Source organism: Leopardus geoffroyi, chromosome C1, assembly GCF_018350155.1.
Source record: "Leopardus geoffroyi isolate Oge1 chromosome C1, O.geoffroyi_Oge1_pat1.0, whole genome shotgun sequence".
Taxonomy (NCBI): Eukaryota; Metazoa; Chordata; class Mammalia; order Carnivora; family Felidae; genus Leopardus; species Leopardus geoffroyi.
In genome coordinates this window covers 130390876-130410314 of record NC_059328.1, presented here as the reverse complement: position 1 = coordinate 130410314, position 19439 = coordinate 130390876, and the positions used below count along the sequence as shown (strand labels likewise).

Sequence of the window (19439 nt, the reverse complement as noted above, 5' to 3'; positions counted from 1 at the left end):
ATGTTTTGGAACAGGAGTAGGGGACTGCCTTCATTCCCTCTCTAGGTCTACTGCTGTAACTGGAAGCTTTCTGTGGCAGATTCCATGTTTAATTCTATACAGTCCAAGGTGAATGAAGCCTCACATTAAGGGGTGAGCCTCCAGGCTGCGTCACTCTTTTTGCTCATTAGAGGACTTTGCGGCCACCTGGGAGCTGGCCTGGTGCCTGCATGCACTCCTAGCTCCTCCTGGGCTGAGCATGGTGGTGAGAAGAGTGTATTCCATAGAGGGTAAACCCCAGCTTAGTGCTCAGGTGCTGTTCTCCTTTGTCTTTGTTGGTTGCAGACTGCTCAGCATATCCGGCTTTTGCATCATTTTGATTCACTCTTCTTTCCTTCCTCTAGAAGTTCTCAAATCTTGTGGACTCTTGGCATCTTTGCTTCTTTCTAGCACCGCAATGCATTCAGTCTTATTTTTGCATTCCTAGTTCATTTCATTGGAAATTTGGGAGGGAGGCAAGGTAAATACATTCACTCAGCTTTCCCCTGCAACTGGAAATCTTTTAGTCATTTTTGGCTCATTTTCTTCATCCCCTACAATATCCATTCAGTCACAAAATCCTATGAAATTTCCTTCCAAATCCTTCTGTAAACTGTCTCTTCCTCTCCACCTGCTGCCATTTCATCACTACAGCAGCCTCCTAGCCAGTCTACTTTATTCCAATGCAAGCCTTCTAAATTCACACCACATGTCATAGAATCATCTTTCTTAAATCTTCCTTTGATTTACTATGTCACTCGACTTTTAAGAATGAGATTGTGATTCCCTTTTTCTTAACACACCTAGTCTAAATGTTTCTACCTGCTTTTGCGGCCTTAGATTTCTCATCAAATATTCATCACACACTGATACCGCAGCCAGGTCTGTATCTTTAATACTCCACGAATACTTCAGATGAGGGGGAAAAAGCATACATTTAGATGTCAGATTGAGTTGGATTCCAGTTCTTTTTTTGGCATCTTGGACAAGGTAATAAATCTACTCAATTTCAGTTTCTTCATAAAGTAATGTCAATTATAGCTATTTCATAGGGTTATGGTCATTATATACAAAAATGTAAAATGCCAGTACCTAGCGTTAGCTTAACAAAGATCAGTTTTCCTTTCCATCTGCAACACCGTCAGTTCTTGGTGTTCAAGCAACAGAAGCTAAAATGACAAACTTAGGCAGAGAAGAAACTCATGAAAACAGGTGGCTCATGTGAAAGGTTGCAGAACCAGGCATGTTTAGAGCAGAATCAAGGGTCTAGGTATCTGGAAGGTATCAATCGGGCAAGATGATGAATAAATGCCAAGCTTTTTTTTTTCTGCAGTTCTTGTTTTGCTTCGTTTAATATGTCATGCTCTTGGCTTGGGTCATTTGCCCTGGCTTGAAAAGGGTGGGATACTTTGATCAACAGTTCTACACATCTTAGGGAATCAACACTATATATTGTCACTAGAGATCTTGTAATCGGAACTCCCACTGAAGGAAGAACTCTATTAGAAAGAGACACCCAAACACCTACAAAGAAGACCCATTCCAGTTCTTCATATTAATTAGCATGATTTTTCACTCATAGACCTAGATAACCAAAGATTACCAGACATTTGAGAGAAATCATTAGCAAGAAGGAGGATGAGGAAGAGGAAGATGAGGAGCTACCCTGGAGGAAACAGATAATATAGGGGACAGATTTCAACTTTAAAGACTCCTAATTAGTATTCTCAGAAACTCAAAAGTGTATTGCATCCTGAAAATAAGAACATGCTGCTATGAAGAAAGATCAACTGAGCAATGAGAAAAATTCTTAGAAATAAAATATATAACTGATAAAATTTAAAAGTTGGGGAGAGGGTTGAAAAGAAAGGGCAAAAGTTCGTGCTGGTGAACTGTGTGACATGAAGTCAAGGAAGTCTGTCATGACAGAACCAAAAGACCAAAATGGGAAATAAGAGTTAACAGTGAAAAGACACAGAGAACCAATTCCAGAAAATCCAGTGAGGAGCCCCAGAAACAGAGACTGTGAAGGGAGGTGACCTAGTCAAAAAAATAGTGTTGAAGGGACTGATTTAAAAACAAGAGAATCTGGTGAAATTTCTGAACTCAAAGGAAACAATAGAAAACCCTAAGAGCTTTCAGAGAGACAAGAGATTACTGACAAACACACATACGTCTCTTTAACCACACTAGATGTTAGAAACAATGGAATAATGCCTTAAAAGTTCTGAGGGGGAAAGGATATTGAGCCAACAGCCAAATTATATTAAATATGAAAGGGAAAGAAGAAGAAAAAAGAAGAGAAAATCAGAAAAAATGAAAAATGACGTTTGGGGCATGCAAGGATCTCCGGGGAGTTACCACTCACACCATATGGAATAATCTTCAAAGACCTAGCTCAGCCAAGCAGGAAGAAATACAGAACAGGGGAATGATGTGGGACACAGTGGTGTCTGAGTATGACTCAGAAGAAGTAAAGAAAGCAAAGAAAGGAAGGGTTAGCTTCTGACCTTGGGAAGGTGTCAAAGGGGTTCCATTTCCTTCTCTGTGTCTGGTCACACTGTGACTCTACAGGGAAGCCATTTCACTCTTTTCAGTTTTGTAAATGCTGTTTGTTTACTGTGTTTGGAATGGATTTATACACAAAGCATGAGTGATTTCAATATAGTCTAAGAATGGAATGTAAGCATAATAAATATTAATGAACTAAAGTAATAGAATATGATAAAAATTTGGAGGTAAAAGGAATACACAGGTAAAGGTAGATGAGCATGCCAGTTTCCTTACCTTTCATAGTAAGAAGAGAAGCTGTCTAATGTTAATAAATTAAGAAATAGGGTTAAAGTCTTAAAAGCTACCAAATAGAAGACTTAAAAGTAATACAACCAACAAAAATTCTGCATAAAAATTTATTTACAATGTGCTTTTATTCTTTGTCAAATAAACAGGTTAGAATAATAAATTTAATATTAACAACTGGAAACTGCATTTTGCAAAATCAAGTGTGATTTTGGATATGTGCACTTGTTTTTGTGAAGTGCTTTTGGCATATACTATCACTGTGAATTTCAAATTTTTTTTTTCAACGTTTATTTATTTTTGGGACAGAGAGAGACAGAGCATGAACGGGGGAGGGGCAGAGAGAGAGGGAGACACAGAATCGGAAACAGGCTCCAGGCTCTGAGCCGTCAGCCCAGAGCCCGACGCGGGGCTCGAACTCACGGACCACGAGATCGTGACCTGGCTGAAGTCGGACGCTTAACCGACTGCGCCACCCAGGCGCCCCTCACTGTGAATTTCAAAATAAGGGTGTTCTTTTTTAGTGGAGGGAGCTGCCCGGCAGTTATAAAGGCATGCTTCTAAGGTCCTGAGTGTGCATTCACTAGGATGTGATGGATATGTGAATGGCAGAGATGGTGGTGATAGTTTCATGAGTGTATACTTATCTCCAAGTGTATACATTATACATATATAGTATTTTGTATGTCAGTCATGCCTCAATAAAGTGATTTGGAAAAAAAAAAAAAGGTAAGCAGAGGCAACCTATTTAGTCATGCTATATGGCAGGGTTTCCCAAATTCAGCACTATTGTTGACATCTTGTGCCAAGTAATTACTTGAGTGGGAGGTTAGGGGCAGGGAAAAGGAGGCTGCCCTGTGCATTGTGGGATGCTCAGCAGCATCCCTGGACTCTACCAGCTCACTAGATGCCAGTAGTACACTCTCCCAATTGTGACAACCAAAAATGTCTCCAGACATTGACAATTGTGCACTGGGGAGCAAACACCCCCTGATGAGGACCACTGCTGTAGGCGATTCCTGGCTGTGAAAAGCTGAACCAAATGACCTCTTTGGCCTCTTCCAGTTAAATGCATTGTTGGAAAGGGGTTAGCATTTTGCATAGACCTAGTTTCTTTCTTAACACTGTTTTCCCCATATCTCAGGCAAGTTTCCTTCAGTTCAATTCAATTCAAACAATATTTTTGAATGCCAACTCTGTTAGGCACTCTGCCCAGGGTACACATCTCTGTTAAACAAATTTCCCTTTTTAAGGGAAATGGATGAGTGATTCCCTTGATATTGCTCTCCTGGATAGGATTTCCCTCTTTAGTAGAAATTCACACATTTCATTTTGCCTCAGGTGCAGCTCTTACCAGTTGTTAGGGCTGGCTCAGAGAATTTTAGTAAAGCCTTTGAATTTCCATATTTTAAAATGCAGTAATAAGAAAAAAAAATTACCTTGTAGAAGATAGAAGACAGCAACTAAAACTGAAAATGACAATCATAAATAATAATTGGTTAATAAAAATGTGAGCTGAATCACATTTGATGTGTGTATTTGTTACAATTAACATATAGTAGGGTTACATTCTTCAATGAGTTTATCACAAACACAGATTATAATATGCATATCAAAACTGGAGAGTAGCGCTTTTCAGTAGGAAATTCCATTTAGTGTTTTTGAGATTTTAAAAAGTAGCTTAAAACTATTAAATTCATACTAAAATATAAACTCCAAGTTACTCTTTTTGTGAATGGTATAAATCACTTCTACATTAGAATGCATTCTTTCAAGTTTATTTATTTTTATTTTTGAGAGAGAGAGAGTGAGCAGGGGAGGGGCAGACAGAAAGGGAAAGAGAGAATCCCAAGCAGGTTCTGTGCCGTCAGTACAGAGCCCCGTGTGGGGCTCGATCTCACCTTGTGAGATCATGACCTGAGCCCAAACCAAGAGTCAGACACTAAACTGACTGAGCCACCCAGGTGTCCCAATTGGAATGCATTTTTAATTACATTTCTTCTTTAAGGCAATTCTCATTTTTAAAAAATGTACCTGTGAAGGTATATACACTGTAAGAGTTGCTTCTTCTCCTCCAGAGACAAACATGGTAATAAATAAGTACACAGAATCCTTGCTGGTGTTAAAATTTGAAACATAGTATGTTTTCAAGAAATTATAGCTAATTTCTATAAATAATGACTACTTATTGGGACAAAGTCTGAGAACCACAGTGGACTACAGCTCTTTGCCTTTATATCTATGGTAGATTAACCTGTGCATAGGCTCCTGTAGCCTCTGGAGTGCGTGTTTTGAGGGCACCGTGGGCAGGCCAGTACATTCTTCCTCCTGCCCTTATCCATACACACATGCCCTGCACAGAGAACACTCTTCTACTGAACTTACACCACCACATCAAAAGTGGTATCTTTTCATTGGCAGGAGGATGTTTTTTCTCTACCTTGAAAGTTATAGACCTGTTTATATTGTGCTAATGTCATTCTCTACAAATGCCTGCACAAGCCATTATTTACTGATATTCTCCTACCTTCTGTCAAAGGTTAATGTAGGATATCGCCTTAGAAAAACAGGTGTTTTTTTTTTTTGTTTTTGCAACACATATATTCATATTTTCATTCATGGCTTCATATGCCAGTTTAAGTGTCTTGTAGGCATAGTACTATGCCAAGCTTTTCCTTAGAATATATTCCTAGGAACAAAAGTATTTTTCCCTAAATCAACTATCATGACTTAAAGAATAAGAGTTTCAACTCAGTGTTTTCTATTTATGTTTTCTACCAGGAAAAGCAGAGCAAATTTACAGCTCATTGCAATGAGTACCTTTACTAAAACCAATTTTCTTGAAGGTTTTCTCTCTCACTATATAGTTCTTGACCTTGTATTCTTTTACATATGGTCCTATGATATATAGCTTATATCATGTGCCTTGAAAATACTTTTTGAAAGTATTTGTGCTAAAAGTTTCTTGACCAGATGTTTCTCCATTGCTGTTCCTGAAATTTGATGGAGTCTTTTCATTTCTGCAGGTATGAATTTCCTCTAAAAGTTTCCTTCTGAAAATTGAGGTGGTTGGATTCAGTGATTCCCAAATGCTGGTCTATGTATGCCGACTGCAACAGCCACAATGATAGAGTGTGTTCAGAGCCTTCAGGCATGTTATATCAGTGTCTGTGGGTTGGGGCCAAGGCGCCAGGTGTTGCTGGGGCCCAGCCAGATTTGGGAACCCCTAAGCCAGATGGTCTCTTAGATGTTCTTTGGCTTTATGAATTTATGATGCTGTTGGAACCTTGGCCTCTGATGGGTGGAATATAAGCCAGCCCCTAGAGAAGGAGCTGCAGTTACCCTGGCCACCATCACAGGAAGGAGATGGCCTCAGGTCACACACCAGGGGTTTTCCCAGCTTCTGCAGACCTTTCCTCCAAAGGCATGTTAAGTGCTTCTCTCTGGGCTCCTGCATACTGCTCACACCTCCACTGGAGACGGAAGCATCTCTTTGTATAGTCCACTTAAGTGAAATCTATAAACACTGAGAACATAGATGTCAGTTTCTAAGACCACAGCCAACCACCCAGTAGGCATCCAATAAATGCTCAAATGACTGAATGAATGAACTTTTGAGAGAAATCACTCAATAACCTCCTTGATGAGCCATGCTTCAAAGCCAATGGAAAACTACCTGTAACAGATTACAAGGAAGAAATTTGAGTGACAGATTAAATCTAAGTGCTATATGTTAGCATCCCTGAACTCCTTCAGAGTGCACCCGAACCCCCTTTGTTTTGGAACTCTGGGTTTGTATGGGAAAAGGCCCTTAACTTTTCTTAATGGTATCATTGCAAGTATCCTTCGGGACAAAACTTTTACACCTAAGTTACAGCACCATAAAAAGATAGATTTATTTGCTCTGTGTGATTATTTTAAAACTAAGTCTGTTATCTTCTATTAGAACAAAGAAAGGATATTCTCAATAGCCAAGGAACTGATTGATTCCAGTGTTTACCCTTTTAGAAGTAAATACAGATAGGCACAAATAAAATTTGATGTTGGTTCATAAACATGCCCCTTATAAAGCTTTATAATCTCTTCCTATCATTATTATTGACTCCTATGTTTTTAATAAAATATGCTGTGCTGTTGCCCTTTTTAATATATTAAAATCTATATACTTAGAGAAATAGATAACAGGGAAAATTTTATTTCTAAAGTTTAGAGTTAAATCATTTGATAGAAAAATTTAACGAAAATAAGGATTTAGACATTCAACAATTTTAAATTTATGATCAAGATTTCTGATCTGGTTTTTAACTCTGAAATTTCAAAGACCACACACGGTTTTAACAGTCATCCCTTTACCTATCAGTAAGCACTGTAACCTTCTTGTAAAATGACATGTGCCCCAACTCTCCCACTTTAAATATAAGTAGATGTAATGTGAATGGAAGTAGGCATGGCCCGACCTGAGGAGCCAAGCTTGGTTTTGTAGGATATGGAGCCTCTTCTCATTATACTAAACAAGCATATTTCCAGCAGATAAAGAAACAGATCTCCTTTCAGTTGAAGAGTATTATTTGTTGACAGTTATGGTTTAAGCAGGGCACAGCTCACAAGCTCCATGTGATAAAAGCATCCTCTGTTTATTCATAGGGAAGGTTCTTGCACTTTCACTCAGGAACAGCTTTTCTTCTGGGTTCTAACAACATAAATATTATAGTTTAATAAGCTCTTTTTATGTGTTGTACAACATTTAAGTTAGCAGACCAAAATTGACACGGTGAAGGCACATGACCAAATCATTAAAAAATTCCTTAATAATATTTGGCTTTGGGTTTATATTGGGGAGATGTAGAACCAAATCAAAATGTATCCCAGTTGTTATTAAATGATACACCTGCAGTAGGAGAATCGTATTTTATGAGTGCCAGTAGTGAGAAAAAGCTGTCATCTTTGAATGTGATTAATGAGAGACTTAAAGTTTTTATTAAGCATTCTGGTGTGCTAGAGGCTTCTGGGTAAAGTGTGAATCATGGGGAGAGATGCCAGAACTGGTGTGAAATCTGGTTTCTTTGGCGATGTCATACATAGCATAGCTTGTGGACACCCATGATCTCGATTGACCTTGTTGATGACATAATACAGTGTCGTTCAAGGCTCTCATCTCCAGATATGTTAGGGATAGGTTACACGTTGTGCTATAAAAGAAGCAAAAGTCATACTTTTTCTCTTTACATCTGTTCCCTTCTTTCACCTCACATACACTCAGCTTTGAATCTGCTTAATGTGCTTTCTAACAGAAACTTCTGCTAAGCTCTTTCTCTGGGGACCCAAGTGGTCCTGGCTACTTCCCAGTTCTGCGTATACCAGAACTGCGTATATCTCTAATTCAGGAAAGAAACTCTCTAAATTTCAGTCGTGTTTAATCCTTATGCTACTCTGGATTTCAACAAGCCTAATCTAGGATCTCCACCTTTGTAACCCTGTACTCTGAAATGTGATGACGTTTTGTGTGGTTAGCACTACTCCCCTGACACCCTCTTGAATCCCGCAAGCATCTTAAATGGTTAGCTTCAGATGCCTGCCTTTTAATTTTCTAATTCTCAGAGCTGCTAGGTTTCTCTTTAGCTGAATCTGCTAACCTTTTTTATCTTCAGATAATCCACACATTTGAATGCACATGATGAAGCGTACTTTGCCTTAGATATGTACTTCAATCAGAATCTTTGAAAGTTAAATGTTCTTGTATCTGCAAGCGACCAGAAAACCACTTTTCCAACTTTATTTTAGTGAACTTTGGGGGTGGAGGAAGATGTACTTGGGTACTAAAGCCCAAGCCAGGATCCTCCTTCCTCAGCTTCAAATGGCACAGGAAACCCCCTTCAGATTTCCAGCATGCTGTCTCAGAATAGCTCTCATTTCTGTGCCACAGAACACACTTCGGCTTCTCGCTGAGAGCCAACAGGAGGCACAGCAGATGTATTAGTAAATCACAGAAATTACAAAACTATGAGGAAATACAGCCACATAACATTGAAGAGCTCCGAATGCATAAATGTAACTGGGAGTGTGCTGTGGCCCCGACTGTTGGGGACCTGGCCAAGAACCTAGGTGTCAAGGTTGCCCCATTGCCAGAATAATTGACAGCCATAGGTGAGTGGTGAGATCAGGTACTACAGATCAGAAAAAAATGTTTGGTTTGGGGTTAGCCATGTGTGGCCAGAGAATATTTTAGAGACTGGTGAAATAACTGAGGTTAGGCAGAGCATAAACAGGGAAGACAGGAATGACCTGAACAGGTTCAAATGGAGGGGAGGGTTGGGCAGATGGCTGCTATAGGTCAGACATAAGGACAAAAGCTTTGGACCTTTGTGGCTCTCTGAGCTTCAGGTAAAGCTAGCTCTAGCACCTGAAAATCTCCTTAGGACAGACGTTTACTTGGCAGCAGTGTTAATCAGTTAGAGGCTTGTACGTGCCACAGCCTGGTTTAGTCAGGCAGCCACCCTTGCCCTGGATATTTGCTTAGCAAATGGAGCTCAGGCCTTTGTCCTCAGCCTGGGTCCTGCAAAAACGTGAAGTTATTCTTCTTTCTGCATTTGGCTTCAGAAAGAAGGTCCACGTCTGGTCTGACTGAGAACTCTTCCAGCGTGTCTACTCAGTCCATGAGTCTGGCATATTAATCTGAGGGAGTGCTTCTCAACTTTTAGTTTGCAACCACCTGGGAAGATGGCTAAAACTGCAGGTTCTTGGCTGCTGCTCAAGGAGATAGGTGAGTAAGGGGGTGCCCAGAAGCCTGAATTTTAGGCAGCATCTAAAGGGTTTCTAAAGCAGGTTTTATAGTCAGTTGGAGGAACACTAGCCTAAAGGGAACTGGTTCTACTTCCTCTAGAGACTTTAATGGCAGAGTATGACTTAAAAATCCTGACAGAATTTGTCCTGTAAAGCAGGGACCCTTTGCGAAGTGGTTGACATGTGATTGCCCATATTCTCCATATATAAATGTCACAGGATTTCAGCATTGGAAAGTGTGTTGTTAACACATATGGTTCTTTCTGTTTCGGAGGGTCAGGTTGAGTCATCTTAAAACTTAAGCTATTCTGAGTCTGTCCACATACTCAATATCTGCAACAGGACAAGAAGGAGAGTGGCTTGCAGATGGGTTTATTACCATTCACCAGTAGTTGGGGAGCTGGTAGCCCACTTATTCTACTGTTGTGTCTATTAGATATATGGTATTTATCCCATACAGGGTTGGGTTCCTTAATTTTTTTCAGTTGCCTTTGAGAATGAACCAATTGCAGGTGAGTTTTAACTTCTTGATTTGGGGGGAAAAAGTTTAAAATGGGTTATGATTTTGAAGCCTTTTTCAAAATGATTGTTAATTCTGAGGAAGAGTGGCATAAAAGTCTATGGCAGACACTACTGGGCTGGCTGTCACAATCACCATCTACAATCTCTTTGTTCTGTGTAAAATTCTAGCACAATAGGATTGTAAAATTCTCACAATTCTTAGAAGACATTGCTATGGCCAATGGCATAAAAGTCAAAATTTTCTGAGTGCTACTTTCAGGAAAAAAAAAATAAATGAGTAAAATAAAATAAGGATAAATTGGGTTGGAATGCCTTTTGCCCTTTGGCATTTTGCCCCTTTTCCACTTGGATTATAGAATTGTAGCTAGGGGGTACAGCAGCCATCAAGCCAGCAAGCATGGGCAGAGGGCTATACCTCAGGGATGGAAGAAAGGAAGGATGACAAAGACTGAGTCTCACGGCTTTGTGGAGCATCTGTGCCAGCCCTTGCCTGCCTGTTTCAAGACTTCTTGTTTCTTCTGTACCTGCCTACTTAAGCCACGTAGTGTCCTAACTGATACAGGATACTCAAACATTTTGTGAAAGGTTCCACCTTAGTAAAAACACCCATTATCAAAGATTGTTGCGAACCCAGGCGTTTGGGTGGCTCAGTCTGTTGTGTGTTCACCTCTTAATTATGGCTCATCATGATCTCAGAGTCATGGATCAACCTCTGCGTCAGATTCTTAAGATTCTCTCTCTCTCTCTCTCTCTCTCTCTCTCTCTCTCTGCCCTTCTTCCCCACACATTCTCTCTCTCTAAAATAAGATAAAATAAAATAAAATAAATAATTTAAATTAAAAAATATAGTTGTGAACCATTATGAATGGGACAACTTAATTAAAAAGAAAGGAAGAAAGAAAAATGCCCTCACAAACCATACACCAGACTGATGGGATTCAGAAAGAATTACAAGGGGTTTCGAATGATAGTCTGTTCCTCCTACAGCATACATGGCCTCAAATTGCTTTGTAACTTGAGGTAGGGGGCGACAAAATGTCTCAGGATCTGAGATGGTGAGTTCTGTATCTTATAAAGTAAGCAGAGGAAACACTTTCACGACATGAATGTATTATGATATAAGAACTAGACCAACTCTCATCCACTCAGAATGGGAGACTGAGAATGGAATGTGTCAGAACCACTTTTCATGAACTTTTTGCTGGCATTCTTGGTGAGGTACAATTGGTGTAAACAAAATCTGAGGACTTCAGAGTGCTCCAGACATGGTAAACCAGTCAGAGAAACGGATCCACAAGGCTGTATCTCTAATTATAAGTCTTTCAATTTTGAGAGCTGGAATTTGGAAAGGCAAGCATGTGACTTAACAAAACTTAGGACATTTCATAGTGTGGCAGGACATGTTTGTGCCAGAAGGCTTATGTAGGAGTTCACAGAGCTCAATCAGGTAGAGAAGGCATGAGTTGAGCACAGAAACCGTATTGTGTAAGGAACTCTGGATTGAGGGCAGGAATTTGAACCTGAAAATTAGATTCTTCTTGTTGACTAGCTGAGTGATTCTGAGCAAGTCACAATGTCACTCAACCTCAGTGTTTTTCCATGAAAATGTTATGTGAACTTTAAAATTATACCTAGACCTAAAATTCTGTGATTCTACAGTAATTTCGTAAGGATAGAGGGTTGCAGTCCTTCAGGTCAAAGTGGATTTCAAGCAGAGGCCTCCTAGGTACCTGAATAGCTCCTTGGCAATAATATTTAATAATATTATAGAGAGAACCCAAGTGATATTATTCAAATCAGTGACCAGTTTTTTCAAAAGAAATTCAGTCTTATTCAAGTATGATTTTTCATTTTCCTGGAGTCTTCCGTTGTAAAAGGGTCGTGGCCTCTCTTTTTGAGATCTAGTCTGTGAAATATGAGATAGAAATTTCCTTAAAAACTTGAGTGCGAGCATCATCCCTGATTCATCCCCTTTCTCATCACATAGCTTGTTGAAAGCTACATCATAACAGTGGTCTTTCTTGGACCATCACTCGTCACTCAGAAACAAGACTCTGGGGAAAAAGCTCATTGGTATGTGTATTAGTCAAGGTTCGACCAGGCAAGCAGAATCAATGGGAGATTAGATGGATGGATGGATGAATGGATGGATAGATAGATAGGAGGATAGATGGATGGATGGATAGATTGATAGATAGATAGATACACATACATACATATGTATCCATCCAGCCATATATGTGTGTAAGCACACACATTGTTCAGTGTTCATTGATACAAAATTAAGGCTATAGTTTAATAATACAATAAATTACCTTGTAACCCACTTAACTAGTTTGCCAGCCGAGTTAGTGGCTTTATCTCTTTCTGTCAAACACACTGACTAATCCTATGGAACACTGAGAGTTTGAATCCCTTAGAAACCTTTCTGAGCACTTTCTTAGTATAATAGAGCTTCCGTTGTCAAGTCTGTTTTCTTTTGCACCCAGTTTATTCATGCCTCTTTAAGTGTTATTGATTCTGTAATTTAATTATTATCATGAATTGTTAAAAATTGTTTCTGGGGGCGCCTGGGTGGCGCAGTCAGTTAAGCGTCCGACTTCAGCCAGGTCACGATCTCGCGGTCCGTGAGTTCGAGACCCGCGTTGGGCTCTGGGCTGATGGCTCAGAGCCTGGAGCCTGCTTCGGATTCTGTGTCTCCCTCTCTCTCTCTGCCCCTCCCCCACTTGCACTCTGTCTCTCTCTGTCCCAAAAATAAATAAACGTTGAAAAAATAAAAATAAATAAATATATAAATAAAATATGTTTATATTAGAATCCTTGCTAGTGCATTAAGACAAGGAAAATAAATAGTGTTCATATTAGAAAAGAATGAATAAAACAGGTGACATGATTATGTAACTAGAAAATCCCCCCAAAAGTTAATAATGGCAAAAAGGCCTGGAACTAAGAGGTGAGTCTAGCAAAGCCTCAGGATACAAGGTTAATACACAAAAGTCAATTTCTGTCTTACATACCAGCAAAAATCAATTGAACTTTGAAATTTAAAAAATAATACCATTACAACAACATCAAAATTAATGAAGTACTTAAGTAAAAATCTAACAAAATATGTCAGGATCTCTCTATGAAAAACTACAAAACACTGATGAAAGAAAACAAAGCAGAACTAAATAAATGGAGATATGTGCTGTATTCATGGATTGGAATTCTCAATATTGTTAAAATGCCATTTCTTACTAATTTGATCTACAGAGTAATCTAATACCATTGAAAAACCCCAGCAAGCCATTTTGTAGACATTGAAAAACTGGTCTTAAAATTTCTGTGGAAAGACAAAGACCCAGAAAACCAATATAGACTGAAGCAGAAGAACAAAGTTGGAAGACTGACACTACCCAATTTTAGGAATTACTATTAGGCCATGGTAATCAAGACAGTATGGAAATGTAAAAGAATAGATGCATGGATTCCTAGAACAGCATAGAGGACCCAGTAATAGATACACCTAAATATAGTCAACTGATCTTTAACAAAGGAGCCAGGGCAATTCAACAGAGAAAGGACAGTTTTTATAACAGATGGTGCTGGAACAATTGGATATACATATGCAAGATATATAACCAGACACAGAGTTTACATCTTTCACAAAAACTAACTCAAAATCATAAACTTAACTATAAAATGCAAAACTGTAAAACTTCTAGAAGAAAACATAGGAGATAATCGAGGTGACCTTGGGTCTGTTGATGAAATTTTTAAATAGAAAGCAAAAAGCACAATCCAGGAAAGGGGAAAAAATGATAATTTTGTCCTTATTAAAAAATAAAAACTTCTTGGTGAAAGCACTAATGAAAGAATGAAAAGAAAACCACAGACTGAAAGAAAATATTTGTGGAGTGAATATCTGATAAGGGAATTGTATACAGATTATACAAAGAATTCTCAAAACTCAACAATAAAAACAATTTAAAAATGGGCAAAAGATCTGAATCTCATCATAGAAGACATACAAACGGCAGGGGTGCCTGGGATGACTCAGTCCATTAATCTTCTGACTTTGGCTCAGGTCATGATCTCGAGTTCGTGAGTTCGAGCCCCACATTGGGCTCTGTGTTAACAGCTCAGAGCCTGGAGCCTGCTTCCGATTCTGTGTCTCCTTCTCTCTCTGCCCCTTCCCTACTCACACTCTCTCTCTCAAAAATAAATAAACATTAGGAAAAAAAATTTAATAAAAAAAGAAGACACACGATGGCAAATAGCCATATGAAAAGATGATCAATATCATTTGTCGTAGGAAATCACATATTAAAACAACTATGAGATACCACTACACATTTGTTGAAATACCTACAATCCAAATAACTTCCAATACCAATTGCTGGCAAGGATGTGGAAAACAGGAATCTCATTCATTTGCTGATGAGAATTCAGAATGGTACTGACACTTTGGAAAACAGTTGGCAGTTTCTTACAAAGCTAAACATAGTTTTATCATAGGATTCACAACTGAGCTTCTACATATTTACCCAACAGAATTGAAAACTTCTATTTATGCACAAACCCCTGCGTGCAAATGTTTATAACATCTTTATTCATAATCACCAAAAACTGGAAGCACACAAGATGTCCTTCAATAAGTGAGCAGAGAAGCAGATAATGGTACATCTGTACAATAAAATATTATCCAGTAATAAAAAGTGTGAGTTGCAAGCTAGGAAGATATATGAATGAATCTTAAATGCATATTGCTAAGTGAAAGGAGCCAGGCTAAATGTCCACACACTTTATGATTGCAATTATATTACAGTCTGGAAAGAGGAAATTATAGAGACCATAAACAGATTAGTGATTGGCAAGGGCTCGGGGGCAGGGGAGGATATGAATGGCAAAACATAAGAGACATTTTAGATTTTAGGACAGTGAAGTTATTCTGCATGATATTGTAATGGTGGATATATGACATCAGGCATTGTTATAATACATACAATTTTGCAGCACAAAGCATGAATCTTCATGTATGCAAAAAAAAAAAAAACATTTAGGAGGTCAAGAGATTCTGGGACGGAATGCAGAATATGACAAAATAATCTAATTGCATTACCAATGCATGAAACAACCTCACTAAAGAGGATGGGGGTCTGGGAGAGTTGCTGACCTAAGTAACTTCAAAAGTGAGTGGGGTCTGTAAAGCTAAAGGCAAGAAAGTGTATGTAGGCACTGTACTCTAGTTGATAAAATTGTTTCCCCTGAAGGTCCAAGTCAGCAGTCCTTACATCGCTATGCATGTACACTGGAATCAATCAATTAAGGAAGTGTGTGGTGCATGTGGGAGCTAGATTTCTTACTTTGGAGCTGGAATCTGCTGATCAGGAAAGGCGGGAGGCTAGAATGATCCATGTGATAATGGATTAGACTTGGAGTCATCAGTATAAACTCATGCTTAGTATAAATATAGATGGTTGCAGTTAGAAAGATGTGTGTACATACACAGGTTAGTATATACACATGTATCCCCTTGCTCTGCCAGCTGATAGCCTAGCAACAACATCACCCCAGTAGCAATGAGCACACATAGCAACCACATCTTAGTTTCTAATACCTCTTTTTTTCCCCAGTAAAAGGAACCAGGGCTTTTTAGATAAATGACCGATTCTAGAACTAAGGCAGGAAATATACAGTTCATGTCTGGAGCATCTCGTAGTGCCAGAGGGTAAGAAAGGGTTCAAAAAGAGAAAAAAAATCTTCAACAATGGTGTATGTCAAAAGGACATAAGAGCCAACTGAAAGCTTCCAGTGGTCAAAACAATGTGAGCAGCGAAGTAAAATAATATTGGATTATAACCCAAGGCTTAAAATAAATGAGTCCTTACTGATATAAATTACTGAATAAACAAATCTCCCAGGCAGGAGGGTTCCAAATGTTGTGTGTAGATACTCCACCCTCAAGGAGGGGTAAAGTGTAACTCCACCTTAAGCTTGGGCTATGCATAGTGATTTCCTTCCAAGCAGTTCTGTATGGAAAGGGGAAAAATTCATTTGTGGTGAAAGCTGACAAACACTACCTTGGCCAGATAAAGTTAAAACCAATGTGGATAGTAGATTTCCTTGATACAATGAGATGAACATGGCACTTTAGCTGTTAGTCTTCCTCCCAAAAAACAGTCTCATCCCGAGAAAAACATGCGAGGGGCATCTGGGTGGCTCAGTCAGTTTAGCGTCCAACTCTTGATTTCAGCTCAGGCCGTGATCTCACGGTTTGTGAGGTCGAGCCCCGCATTGGGCTCTGTACACTGATCACGGAGCCTGCTTGGGATTCTGTCTCCCTCTTTCTCTGATCCTCCTCTGCTCTCTCTCTCTCTCAAGAAATAAATAAACCAATAATTTTTTTTTCTAATTTTTTTCTGAGGTGCCTGGGTGGCTCAGTCAGTTTAGCGTCCAATCTTGATTTCAACTCAAGCCATGATCTCACAGTTTGTGAGGTCGAGCCCTGCATTGGGCTCGGAGCCCATTTGGGATTCTCTCTCGCTCCCTCTTTCTCTGCCCATCCCCCACTTACATTTGCTCTCTCTCTCTCTCTCAAAATAAATAAATAAACATTTTTAAAAATCTGACAAATCTGAATGGAGGGCCATCCTACAAAATACCTGCCGAGTACTCCTCAAAACTAAGGTGATCCAAAAGAAAGTCTGAGAACTCACAGCCAGAGGAGCTTAAGACATGATGACTAAAAGTACTATGTGTCCTAGATGGGATCCTGGAACAGAAGAAGGACACTAAGGGAAAACTAAGGAAATCTGAACGAAGTATGGGCTTTAGTTAATAGTAATGTACCAACATTGGTTTATTAATTACAACAAATATACCATACTGATGTAAGATGTGAATAATAGTGTAAATCAGGTACGGGGTAAATGGGAGCGCTATAGTAACTTCACAGTTTTCTGCAAATTAAATACTTACAAAATATATAGTTTATTTAAAAAATGTTTAAGGTGTGTGTCATATTTAATGTACATATCTCTTTTAAACTGGCCGAGGGCGAGAGCTAATCTCATCAGATGAGAGGGCTTCTCCTGAAATCTCTGCCATTAATTCAGGAAGGGGAATTCCACTAGAAACGTTACTTTTGTTATTTCATTCAGTCCCTACCACAACCCCACGGGGATAGTGGTTTTCTTCAGATCTATGAATAAGGAGTCTGATGCTGACAGAAAATGGGGGGCTTACCAGAATTTTATTCCTAACAAATAAGATTTGGGTTCAAAATAAATCATATGTGGGCTTTTTCTCCTTACATTTCCTCTTCACATTGTCAGATACAGGGAGCTCTTAAAGCCGTGTTGTTAGCTAGAATTAAATCATTCTTTATTGCTCTCTTCTCAAAATTTATTTTTTAATCCCTTCAGGCCTCCATTCCATTAATGTATCTTTGAGACCAAACTCAAAGTAATTTAGGCATCTCAAATATTCCTAAAGTCATCTCCCTACAATCTCAATGATGTCTGTTACTCAATTTAGTATATTTAGTGTTGACTATTAAATTTAGTATTTAGTATTACAATTTAAATTCAGTATTCCTCACAACCTTTCAAATAAGAATTGAAGTTACCCTGGAAAGAAGAATGTAGTAAAATTAATTTAAGAAAAATCTAAACAGAGTTATGAGAGGATAAACAAATACTTTAACCATAAAAGTTAATAGAGTTGTTAAAATTCATCATGAAAGCTGCCACAATTTTATTTGGTGGCCAAGAAAAACAAGGAAATGTGATTAAATTATATGTCCCCTTTGAAGAGGGAATATACCAGTTTCTCAGAGAAGCAAAACTTTCCCTTGTTCCAGATTCTGAAAGAATTTATATTTAGGGCATGTCAAGGGGGTAAAATAAAGAATTGTTCGCAATGGTTTCACAGCCAATATGGAAATAAAATTTATATGGTTGTTTCTCATAAAAACTGACTAAAAGATTGAAGCCATAATAATAAAAGGCAATTCAATGCACATAGTTATTTGAGATGATATTGTAATGTAGTCCAAGTATATTGTAGATTCCAAATTCTAATTCACTTGGAGAATATCTGAGACAGTAAGAGTGGTATATACATAGTTTGTTCCTCAAATTGTCTTCTGTAACTACTATCTTTCTCATCTGGGTGTCTGTGAGTAGCTGAGTCTCAAAGAGAGCATGGTATGTTCTCTAATATGTGATCTTTACTACTCGTTGATTTCTTGCACAAATATTTCTTTCCAAGTACCTTCTATATCCCCAAATATCCTGGTTCATTTGGCAACAGACACCTGCTATCATGTTCTAGTGAGAGAGACAGAAGGGAGCAGGTCAATAAACCATCAAGAGATGGTCAGACAATAACAGGTGCTATGCAGGAAAAATACCCAGGGTAATGAGACAGAGGTGGGATGGAAGAGTGGCAGTAGGGATGCAAGGGGGACTGAGCAGGGGCCAAAGTTTTATAGAGGGTAGTAATAAAAGGCCTCTCTGACTTAACATTAGAGGTGTCACCAGAGTGAAAGAAAGAAGCCAGACATGGGAATTCCTTAGAAATAGAATCTATTCCCAGGGAGAGGGAATAGAAAATGCAATGGCTGCCATTTTTGCCCATTTTAAGCATTAATAGAATGAGTGACAACAATGTTGAAATAGTAAAATATAGGGTTTTTTATGTTTATTTATTTTTGAGAGCAAGGGAGAGACAGAGCATGAGTGGGGGAGGGGCAGAGAGAGAGGGAGACACAGAATCCGAAGCAGGCTCCAGGCTCTGAGCTGTCAGCACAGAGCTTGATTTGGGGCTCAAACTCACAGACTGCAAGATCATGACCTGAGCCAAAGTCGGCGGCTTAACTGACTGAGCCACCCACCCAGGCGCCCCTTTTTTAAATATTTTTTAAAATTTTTAAATTTTTCATTTTTTACTTTATGATTATTATTTTAGTAAAATATAAGTTTTAAACAAAGGAGGCTTAGGCTTATTCTGACATTGCAATTTTTAGCATTATCTGGTTCAGCAGGAAGCCTTTTTGCCTCCCTTGATGGTGGTGATGTTACTACAATGCACCTTTTGAAAGAGTAGTTAATAAAACAGGAGACTGTGACTTTGAAAGATGTAAATACTTACATTTTGCTTGGAATATTTTTCCTATAAGATGAGAAAGATTATAATGAGAACAGGCTTGCTTCTCCTAAAATAAATATTGGATGGAGAGACATAAATTTGCTACTAATTAAAAGTAAAATTTTTTAAAGCTAGGAATAATACTGAAGTACAGTATTGAAAGAATTTGGTAAATTAATGGGCCT

The 19439-nt window shown here is 38.7% G+C and overlaps 1 protein-coding gene across 1 annotated transcript in view; it reads left to right on the top strand.

The window, feature by feature from the left end:
• NXPH2 (neurexophilin 2) overlaps positions 1 to 19439 on the top strand; it is a 114025-nt gene that overhangs the window by 11833 nt on the left and 82753 nt on the right. The window lies entirely within an intron of this gene.